Raw genomic sequence first — 10,366 nt, forward strand, 5'->3', positions numbered from 1 at the left:
ATCAACACTCCAACCATTCAGATTCCTTAGAAAGAGAATGCCAAATGTACTGCCTTTACTTCCTTGCACCAAGAAAGTAAGAAATAATTGATTACAAAAACAACAATTGTACACACTTTCCAAAAATTGCTTTGTTATCAGAGCATAAGTGTTCCCTATATCCAAGTCCAAAAAGTCCCTTATTACATTGATTTTCAGGAATTTATAGCCAATCTAGATTAACCAACTTTTCGGGTTCGTAACCACTCAAAAAGTTAGAGTTTGGAATTTGGCACGCATTTGAAAACTAACTCTAACTCTAACTCATATCAATAAAAACTCTAGATCCTAACTCTAGTTACAATAAGTGACATAAGTCACTTTTACAAAAGGTATAACATTAAGCCCACATAGATTGAGCAAAAGATAAAGGAATTTACTTATGATAAGTTATGCATTGCATCTTCTCTCAATACAAGCAAAAATTTGCCAACCTACCCATTTAGGAAAGTTCTCCTTGGCTACATCATTATCATCATCATATCCTTCATTTATCTTCTCATAGGAATTCCTATGGTCCACTTTATAAACTTTCTTACAAGATGATGAGCATTTGAAATGTATTACCCATTGCTAACCAAAAAGATCCATGTTAGCTATGTAGAAAATGCCTCACAAGTTTACAAGTAGTCAAGAAAAATCATTGTGACGATGTCAACAGTAATGACTTCAAAAAAATGACAACTTGTTCGATGAATTTCTCTACAATTGGTGCTTCATAAAGGTACTGCCACTCACTGAAAATAAGTATAAGTCCCAAGGGCAATGATAGGGAATTGTTGAGAAGAACCATGGAAAATTCATTCAAGTTTCCAGATTTTGTGACTTGTTTTGCTACATCTATGAGCCTCCGTAATGTAAGTGAGTATGAAGCTGTGAGCAAACAATTCAAAATGTGCCACATATAACCCACTGCATGAAAGAAAAGATTTGTAATGCCTCCACAAATGGCGGATATAATCATCAAGAAGAGGGCAGTCCAAACTTTGTTGTTATGCTTTTTCTTGAAAAGATAAACCTCTCCCACAGCTTTTATAATATTTGTAACATTCTTCGAAATTGTCACCATGGAAACATTTATGTACTTCAAACTAAAAATGCTTGTGACAAGCATCCCAACAAATATAATATTGACAGGAAGCCAGACTTTAACAAGTTTCCAAGTGAGTGGTTCAGCTGTTATGATGCCAAAGGAGCTCAGTGTCATAACAATTGCCACACCAACAAGATTCTGATAAAACATTATGGAAATTCCACCATCAAAACTATAACTAGATAGAACAACTTTATTACAGACAATATGATAAAAGGCAATATGTTATCCCAAACAGCAGGGCTTGATTCCGCAATTTAATAAACCCATGCTCCCGCACAGTTTTCTCAACATCTTTCTCCACACTACCATCTTCTAAATCAGCGTTATCATTTATCAAAGGCCTTGCTACTAACAATGATCTGCTACTTCTTCTCCCAGCACCTATTAGGCTATGGATACTCGGTGCCTGACTCAATGTTGCATTAGGAAAATTATTCATTACTTCATTTGATTCTCCATTTATATCTATTTTATTGAAGTCTTCCAATGTAGCTTTATCAACTGTTCAACTTCCCATTGCATTTAATGAGACATGTAAAGCCGTGACCCAGCGAGCCCTCATAAAATTTCTCCTATTAATGCAAAAAGACTTCCTTTGTTCCGTGCAGTGGCTCTTTTCCTATTATCGAGTTGGCAATGACATTAAGTCAAACACATCATATTCATGGTCATGTCTGCGACTTTATGTGCTTTGTCTATGTTTGGGACTTGCTGGAAATCCTGCTATGCATTTGCCGCTTGGATTTTATTCATTTCTGTGCATGATGGAGTATTAATAAAACTTAGTTCTCTGGCTTCTAATGCATCAATGCATTGTGTCAAACATTCGGAATACAAAATCTGCTCCAAACTTTCTTCACCTTGGTCTGCTCACATGTTTGGTCTCAGGCCTGTATTGACTTAGAAATAGCTTATTTAGACAGGAATTTAGTCAAACAATTCGAGCGCCTTTGCTGGAGAATTATTACCAAATGTGTCACGTGCCTTGACTATGTTTCCATTGGTTGATTTGAAGGTGAATTCCCCCTGCCAATAAGCTTGAGAAATGGATATTTGCCACCGGTACTGATCAATTCATGCTGGGTTGGAAGACCAGATCAAAAATAGTTCTTCAATGTGCACAGGGGTTGGCATACTTACAAAAAGAGTGTGAATAGAGAATAATTCAATTCGACATCAAACCTCAAAACAGTCTGCTGGATAAACATTTCAATGCGAAAGTCTCAGATTTTGGGCATGCAAAGTTGACCAACAGAGAGCAAATTGAAGTGATAACTATGTTGAGAGGAACACCGGGCTACATGGCGCCTGAATTGTTGAACTTGCATATTATAGAGAAGGCAGATATATATATAGCTTTGGTGTTATGTTGGTCAGAATTGTGAGCTGAAATGACATGAGCCGCCTCCCTTCTTACATTTTGTCTCTTATCAACAACTTTAATAATGGAACGAATGCCAGGCCGTAGGTCATAAAGAAAACAGTGCACTTGGCTTGTCTATGGTCCCAAGGAATGTCGTGAGTGCTATTTTTTTATCAAAGAACTTCAAGTATTGTTTCACACACGTACAGGATGAATTCTCTCCAATATTAGGGATCTGCCTCTAACTTTCTTCCTCTGTAGCCTACAAGATATTTGACCAATCACCCAAGTGAAAACTTTTGTGCTTTTGAGTTTTCATGGAATAACTAACACTGGGAAAGTTCGGGTTAGTATTAGGTTAAAAAGTTGGAGTACGTAGAGAGAGAGTACTTTAGTACGTGGAGAGAGAAGATTGTGAATGAGAAAACCCAAACCCAAACCCGTACTTCTCTCTAAAAGTTTGAGTATGTGGAGAGAGAAAAGTACGCGAAGAGAGAAAATGTTGAGGAGAGTGAAACTCAAACTCAAACCCAAACCTCGAACTTCTCTCTAAAAGTTGGAGTATGTGGAGGGAGAAAAGTACAAGGAGAGAGAAAAATTGGTTTAGCTGGGAATTAATCTCTCTCTTTCCAGAATTAATATAATTAATCCTCCCTCTAAAATGTCTAGGTAACACAGTCTCAATGACTTTTTTGTTAGTGGGCATGGCTTATATTTTCTGCTCAGTATAGTTGAGCTCAATTCCATATTAGGATGGTTTAAACTCTCTTTATGTTATTCTTCTTGATATGCAATACAAGAAAAATTCATCCCACCATTCAACTATAATATGGACAAACAATTTTTAGACGAACAATATTATGCAAGCAACCAAAAGACTATGTAAATTCAATTTTGGTCCCCAATATATTGATGGTAATTAAATGTATATAGATGATAATTTTTTAAAGAATAAATTAATTTTCTTTTTACTTTACCCAATAAAAAACAATTTTATAAAATTAATTTGAACAAAAACTAAAAATAAATTTAATATTTATTTTTCAAAGAATTTTTCTTTGTGTTGATTGGTTGAAACTAATTCAAAAAAAGAACTAAATGATTGCAATAGTATAATCACTGTGACATAAAATAATAAAATAATAAAATAATAATGAAATAAAACTTAGAGTTCCATCACTACTTAGGAACAATTAATGATTTAATATAATTTCTCTACACAACATATAATTATTAAGTTCATAAATCATAAGTTTATAAATTAAATTTAAAATATTTTAAATTACTTTTCATAGATAAATTAAACACCACCACAAAATAGAATGAAGAAAATATCACACATATTTTATATTCATCTAAGAAGGAAAAAAAATGGAAGACATCTTAAAAAAAGAGTCCAAAGGATCTAGCAACAACTTGTTTTTACAATAAAATGCCTTGAAATGGTTGTCTTCCCTATACCCAACAAAAAATCATTTCATTTTCCCTTCCCTTAAAAATATATTTGCTTACAAAATACACGCTCCTATTTGACACTGTATTTAACAATCAACTAATTATTCTTATATGATTTACTCATCAAAACCACTTCTAAATCTAGCTAATACAGTTCCCCTTACCTTTATTACATCACATACCCATATGCATCTGACAAAGTTTTAAGAAGAAAAAGAAGCAAGCTTATCTTTCGACTAACCTTAAGATGAATAGAGTACAACTCAGCTTGGACTCGTCTTTTGCAATGAGCTTAACTTTCAGATAAACTCAAGCTGAGAGTACAAGTTGAATATATGTTATGATATAATGGGTCAAAATGGGTCATACAATACCTTATACTCCCTTTCAACCCATTTAATGAAAACATATGAACTGAACTCACAAGGGTTCTATGACCCCTAGTGAAATATGTTATCATAGGATGAGTCAAAAGGGGTTGTAAGGTATTGTATAGCCTTGTTTAACCCATTCGACTACAACATATGAACTTTTAATTAGAGATCCTATGACCACTATAGACATATGTTATCATGGAATGAGTTGAAAGAGATCATAAGATACCCTATGAGCATTTTTGACCTATTTCATGACAACATATGAACTCTTTGGGGTTCTAGGACCACTAGGGACACCTGTTATCACGGAATGGGTTGTAAGGGCTCATAGGATAGCTTATGATCCCTTTCATACCATTTGACAACAACATATGAACTCCCTAGGATCATATGTTATAATGGAATGGGTAAAAAAGGGTTATAGGATGTCCTATAACCCCTTCGACTGATTATAATATATATATATGTCCCTAGTGAGCATATGATGCCTAAGGACATATGTTATCATACAATGGGTCAAACTTTTGATCCATTTGATGACAACATATGAACTCCTAGGGGTTCTAGTACCCCTAGAGACATATGTTATCATAGAATGGGTTGAAAGGGGTCATAGGACCACTACAAACATATTAGAATAAATATAATATGTCCTTAGGGGTCCTAGGACCACTAGGGACATATGTTATCATGGAATGGGTCAAAAGGGGTTAGAGAATATCCTATGACCCCTTTCAACCCATTCCATAATAACATATGATAATATAAGTTATATAATATAATATAGTACAATGTAATATAATGTAATATAATATAATACAATATAATATATCCTATAAACTATATATATATATATAATTTGGTAACTAAAAGAGAATTACAAAACTATGCAGTAATATTTATTTGTCTTATTTATAACAACCAACGAGACACATAATTGATCAACAAAATTAAAATCACATATATTGTGCATAAGAGAATCTAGACCTCTCATTAAATTTGAATCCACACCCTCCAATTCCATGACTCTCCTTTTCACAAGTGTGGGCACCAAATTATCAAGTACCCGATAGATCAAGTATCCAATTAGTCTTGGTAATCACCAAACCTATTTGGTCAACTCTAAAAACATGATTTTTTAGTGTTTAGGTAACTTCCAGACTTCAAGGAGGTACTTGGCGACTTTTAATCTTGTTCTAATTTGTTGAAAAAAAAAGGGTTTCTTGAGGATGTTATTAACTTTCCAACGATATAATTGTTGCCAAAATATGAGTTTGATATAAGTAATTATTACTTTTTTTTAAATGAAGATACCTTTAAAGTGTTGTTTGACATATTGATTAAAAAATAACTATAACTTTCAAATCGTAAAATAGTTATGAAATTTGAAAGATACGTCACAATCTACTATTCACCTACTATATATATATATATATATATATATATATAATTTGGTAACTAAAAGAGAATTACAAAAATATGCAGTAATATTTATTTGTCTTATTTATAACAACCAACGAGACACATAATTGATCAACAAAATTAAAATCACATATATTGTGCATAAGAGAATCTAGACCTCTCATTAAATTTGAATCCACACCCTCCAATTCCATGACTCTCCTTTTCACAAGTGTGGGCACCAAATTATCAAGTACCCGATAGATCAAGTATCCAATTAGTCTTGGTAATCACCAAACCTATTTGGTCAACTCTAAAAACATGATTTTTTAGTGTTTAGGTAACTTCCAGACTTCAAGGAGGTACTTGGTGACTTTTAATCTTGTTCTAATTTGTTGAAAAAAAAAGGGTTTCTTGAGGATGTTATTAACTTTCCAACGATATAATTGTTGCCAAAATATGAGTTTGATATAAGTAATTATTACTTTTTTTTAAATGAAGATACCTTTAAAGTGTTGTTTGACATATTGATTAAAAAATAACTATAACTTTCAAATCGTAAAATAGTTATGAAATTTGAAAGATACGTCACAATCTACTATTCACCTACTATAATGAAAATAAAAATTTAACAAATTTTTGAATTAGTTAAGGTAGTCAGACACAAGACTTTTTTTTTAAACGTTGTAGCAAAAAATTCATAATAAATTATTTTCTATGAATAAAAATATCAAAAAATATGCATCACATCCAGGGATGAGTTTGCTTCTTATATCTAGAATCTTATTAAAAAAATATTATTATTTGATTGTGATCAAAATTGCATGTCAGGTTGTCAAAAATCTAATTTGCTAATTTTACACTACCACTTAAGTGTGTAGTTTGACCTACCATGATTCTGCACATAACCCTAGTTTAAATTCTCTTGATGTTGTTCTTCTTGATATGCTATACAAAAAATAAATTTTACATTTTTCTATCAATTTTTTTTAATTCTTTTTGTATTGACTCTTTGAAACAAACTTATGAAATGATAATAAAATAAAACTTAGAATTCCATCACTACTTAGAAACAACTAACAATTCAAATAACATATAATTATTAAATACAAAAATCTTATATTTATAAATTAAATTCAAAATATTTAAGCCGATAGGCTTATTCCTCACAGAGTGCCCATCGGATTGTTCTAATTTACCGACATTGTTGGACGTTGTAAAATGAGAAAGCCTACAAATTTTTTGACTTTTGCGGTGGTTGCAAATTTCCAGCTCGTCGTTATGAATGGAACTACGTAAAATTATATGTGTATGCCCCATCCTTTTGTGAGGACCCCCACTGATACAACTGGATTCATTCTAGTGTTTCCCATTTTTTTAAAAGCAGGATTTTAACAGTTTTTTCGATGGATTGTTTTGGCATTTATGACAATGTTTTAGGTTTTACGGCTATCTTTTGGGTACCAGAATGAATCCCGTGAATAGTTCATCGATTTTTTTTGAAAATATATATTTTTTCAATAATTTTAATTACAAAACTACAAATTAGCATGAGTTTTGGGGAATTGGAGATTTTATCTAACTTGACCATTCATTTTAGTAAAATTTGAACTTATATATATATATATATATAATATGATATTTTAAAGATTTTAAATTAGTTATATGATTATATTAAGTATAAGATTATGATACATTTATTAAAATATTAAAAGTTAATAGATTATAAGTTTGTAAGAACTTTATATTATATTATATAATTAAATAAAATTATGATATGAATAAAATAAAAAAATTAAATTCAAGTTAGCAAGGTAAGAAAGCTATTATAGTAAATTACAAAATGTATATATAGATTAATTATTTTAATAATATAGAATATATTAATACAATTTATTTCTAAAATGCTTATTTAAATTCATGTTGAAGATGTTAACAAATTCATACCATTAGAATATATATAGCTTCACAGAACGGTGGGCCTTTTTAATTTGCGATGAGATGTAGAGACATGATGTATAATTAGTTATAAAATTTAAGTTTATTTTTTAAATTGTAAATTTATATAATCCCAATTTATTATTTGTTACATTACAAATACATTTTTCAATATGATAAATATTTGAAATATATTTTTTGTACATTATAGATTTTCAAATTATTCTCACCTTAAATAAAATCTATAATAAACATAAATTCTTCGAAAGATAAATAGAGGAGATCAGTTGTACTAAACATAGATTTTTAAAATGCTCAATCTCTTTAACACGCTAGAGATAAAATTAAATTTGAATAATTTTAAACCTAAATTAAAAATAATTTACTTAAGATAGACAATATGAAATGGAAGTTTTTATCCATCATTACACATGTCCAAATTCATTTCTATTTGCACCATCCAAGAGGCCTAACAAGATTGGTTGTAGTAGTTACTATCCTGAATGTGGGTAGTTGGGAATGGGACATGATAGTGAGACATTGTTTTAGAGCTATTCACAGTATTTGGTGATTAAAGCCTATATTTGTGCCAATGTCATACACAACAAAGCTTTCACTCTTCCTAAACTAACCCTGTTGTTCTATTATTTTACCTAGAGTGAGGGAAAATCCTGACCACATAGAAGAAAAATTGTTCATTCAGAAGGATCATCTAGGAAAAAAAGTATTTATAGGTTGTAAGAATAGTTAAACTATATTTTTGTCTTTTTAATTAGTTTATTGCAATTAAGTTGTCTTTCCACACTCAATCAAGGTTTTACCCAATACTACTTTTCACTTAGGAAGTCTTAGTCAAACAACATTGTTTCTTGGTCGAGCTTGAAAGACGTTTCAATGGTTTTGAGGATACTTCATTATGGAGGAAAAAATTGCCTCTTTACATCCATCTTATAGGGGGAATTTGTTTGTATCTTCATGATGGATGTAGTCCTTGAGTAGTATTAGTGCTAAGGCCTCCATACATAACTTAACTTCTCACTCATACATGAGTTGCATATCTCTATTTTGGGGTAGAGTTTTGTCCCATGATGATTTACCCTTCTCTCCATTTGTAAGAAGTTAGTGCATTCTTAGTTGTACATGGGTACTTAACATGGCCTAGTTGTTGAGGCCTATCATACCATCAATTTTCCATAATAAATCTTCTCGATAAGTTATAATAAAGGAGGGCATTGGAGTAAATTTGTTTTCACCTATTCAAAGTGCTTCAGATTACATCATTTAATATTTCTTAAGTTGCAATATTATTTTTATCATGCATATACTTAACACTATATCGTTGTCCTCCTAAATATATCCCCTCTCTCTATTGAAGTGTATGTGTGATCCTAACCACTTTGGGTCATAAAAATAATAAGGTCAATGTGGAACAAATTATAATCTTATAGTTAATAGAGAGATGGTTTTAAAAGTTCTTTAAAATAAAATAAAATATGATATCTTCTATAAAAATGTTCAGATTGATGAAATTGATCTTGGCAAACTTACATGCAATTAAAATAAGAACATATTTAACTAACTTTGTTCATATGGAGTTTGATCCATGTAAAACTTTTCCTAATAAATTTATAATACTTACAAAATATTTCAGATGTATTAATATATTATTATTTTGACATCAAAACATAAAGTTCTTTAACAAGTAATTTCGGTATTGAACTTTTGTAATATCTCATAAAGAATTGATTAATCATTATTGATAACTTCATCCATTACAAAGATTGATGTATTACCATTATTTTTTGTTTTAGGAATATGCCTATAGAGAGTGGATAGACTACCACTTCTCACACTATTAACCAACCTAAATGAAAACATATTCTCTCAATCAAGAAAGTACATATTGAAATTATTCAAATAATAAACTAGACTGAATATAGATTAATATTGAGTAGGTTTTTATTATAATGCATATTAATTTAATTTGAATCGAATATTGATTCTTGTAAGCCAAACAAAATTAAATGACATATTTGTTCACTTTATTTTTTATGTCAACATTGTTTTCAAGGATTCTCTAAGATTATAGGAGGAGAGATAAAGAAAAAGAGATATGGAGATATAAATGGAGATATGTAGGGGCAGGGATAAAAAGATATGGATATCTAGAGGGAGATATGGAGAAGGGATAATCAATTGTACAAATATGGAGGACTATGGAGTGGAAGAGATAGAGATGAGAAGACTATGTCAATTTTGAATTGCTTTTTAAAAGGATAAGTTGTTCATTTCATATTGGAAACAATAGAGATAGCAAGATAAGAATTGCAAAGTAATTTCCATATACAATTATACAAAAAAAGAGGAAGCCCCCCTAAATTTTATTGCACTTAAAACAAAATGTATTTATTTTGACAAATAAAGCAGTAAAAGTGGCAATGTTCTATCAAATAAGCTACAAGAATTGCAAAACTTAATTATAACTAGAAATATGGTACAGACTACTCAAGATTGTCATCAAAAGTATACAAAACTATTGACCTAACCCTTGTACCCTTAAAAGGTGCAAGTGCTAGTTTAAATTCATTTTCATAGATAAAAGAAAAACACCACAAAATTAGAACAAAGAAAAAAATATTACACATATATTTACTTCAAGAAGACATCTAAAAAGAAGAGTCCAAGAGAACTAGGAAA

General features: G+C 30.6%; 1 pseudogene; it reads right to left on the bottom strand.

Annotated features, from left to right (window-relative positions):
* Positions 1–679: 679 nt before the first annotated feature.
* On the bottom strand, positions 680–1,697 carry LOC149562446 (GDP-mannose transporter GONST1 pseudogene; annotated as a pseudogene).
* Positions 1,698–10,366: the final 8,669 nt, after the last annotated feature.

The sequence above is a fragment of the Cupressus sempervirens genome, chromosome 4, assembly GCF_028749045.1.
Source record: "Cupressus sempervirens isolate cs-2001-9-10 chromosome 4, ASM2874904v1, whole genome shotgun sequence".
Lineage (NCBI taxonomy): Eukaryota > Viridiplantae > Streptophyta > Pinopsida > Cupressales > Cupressaceae > Cupressus > Cupressus sempervirens.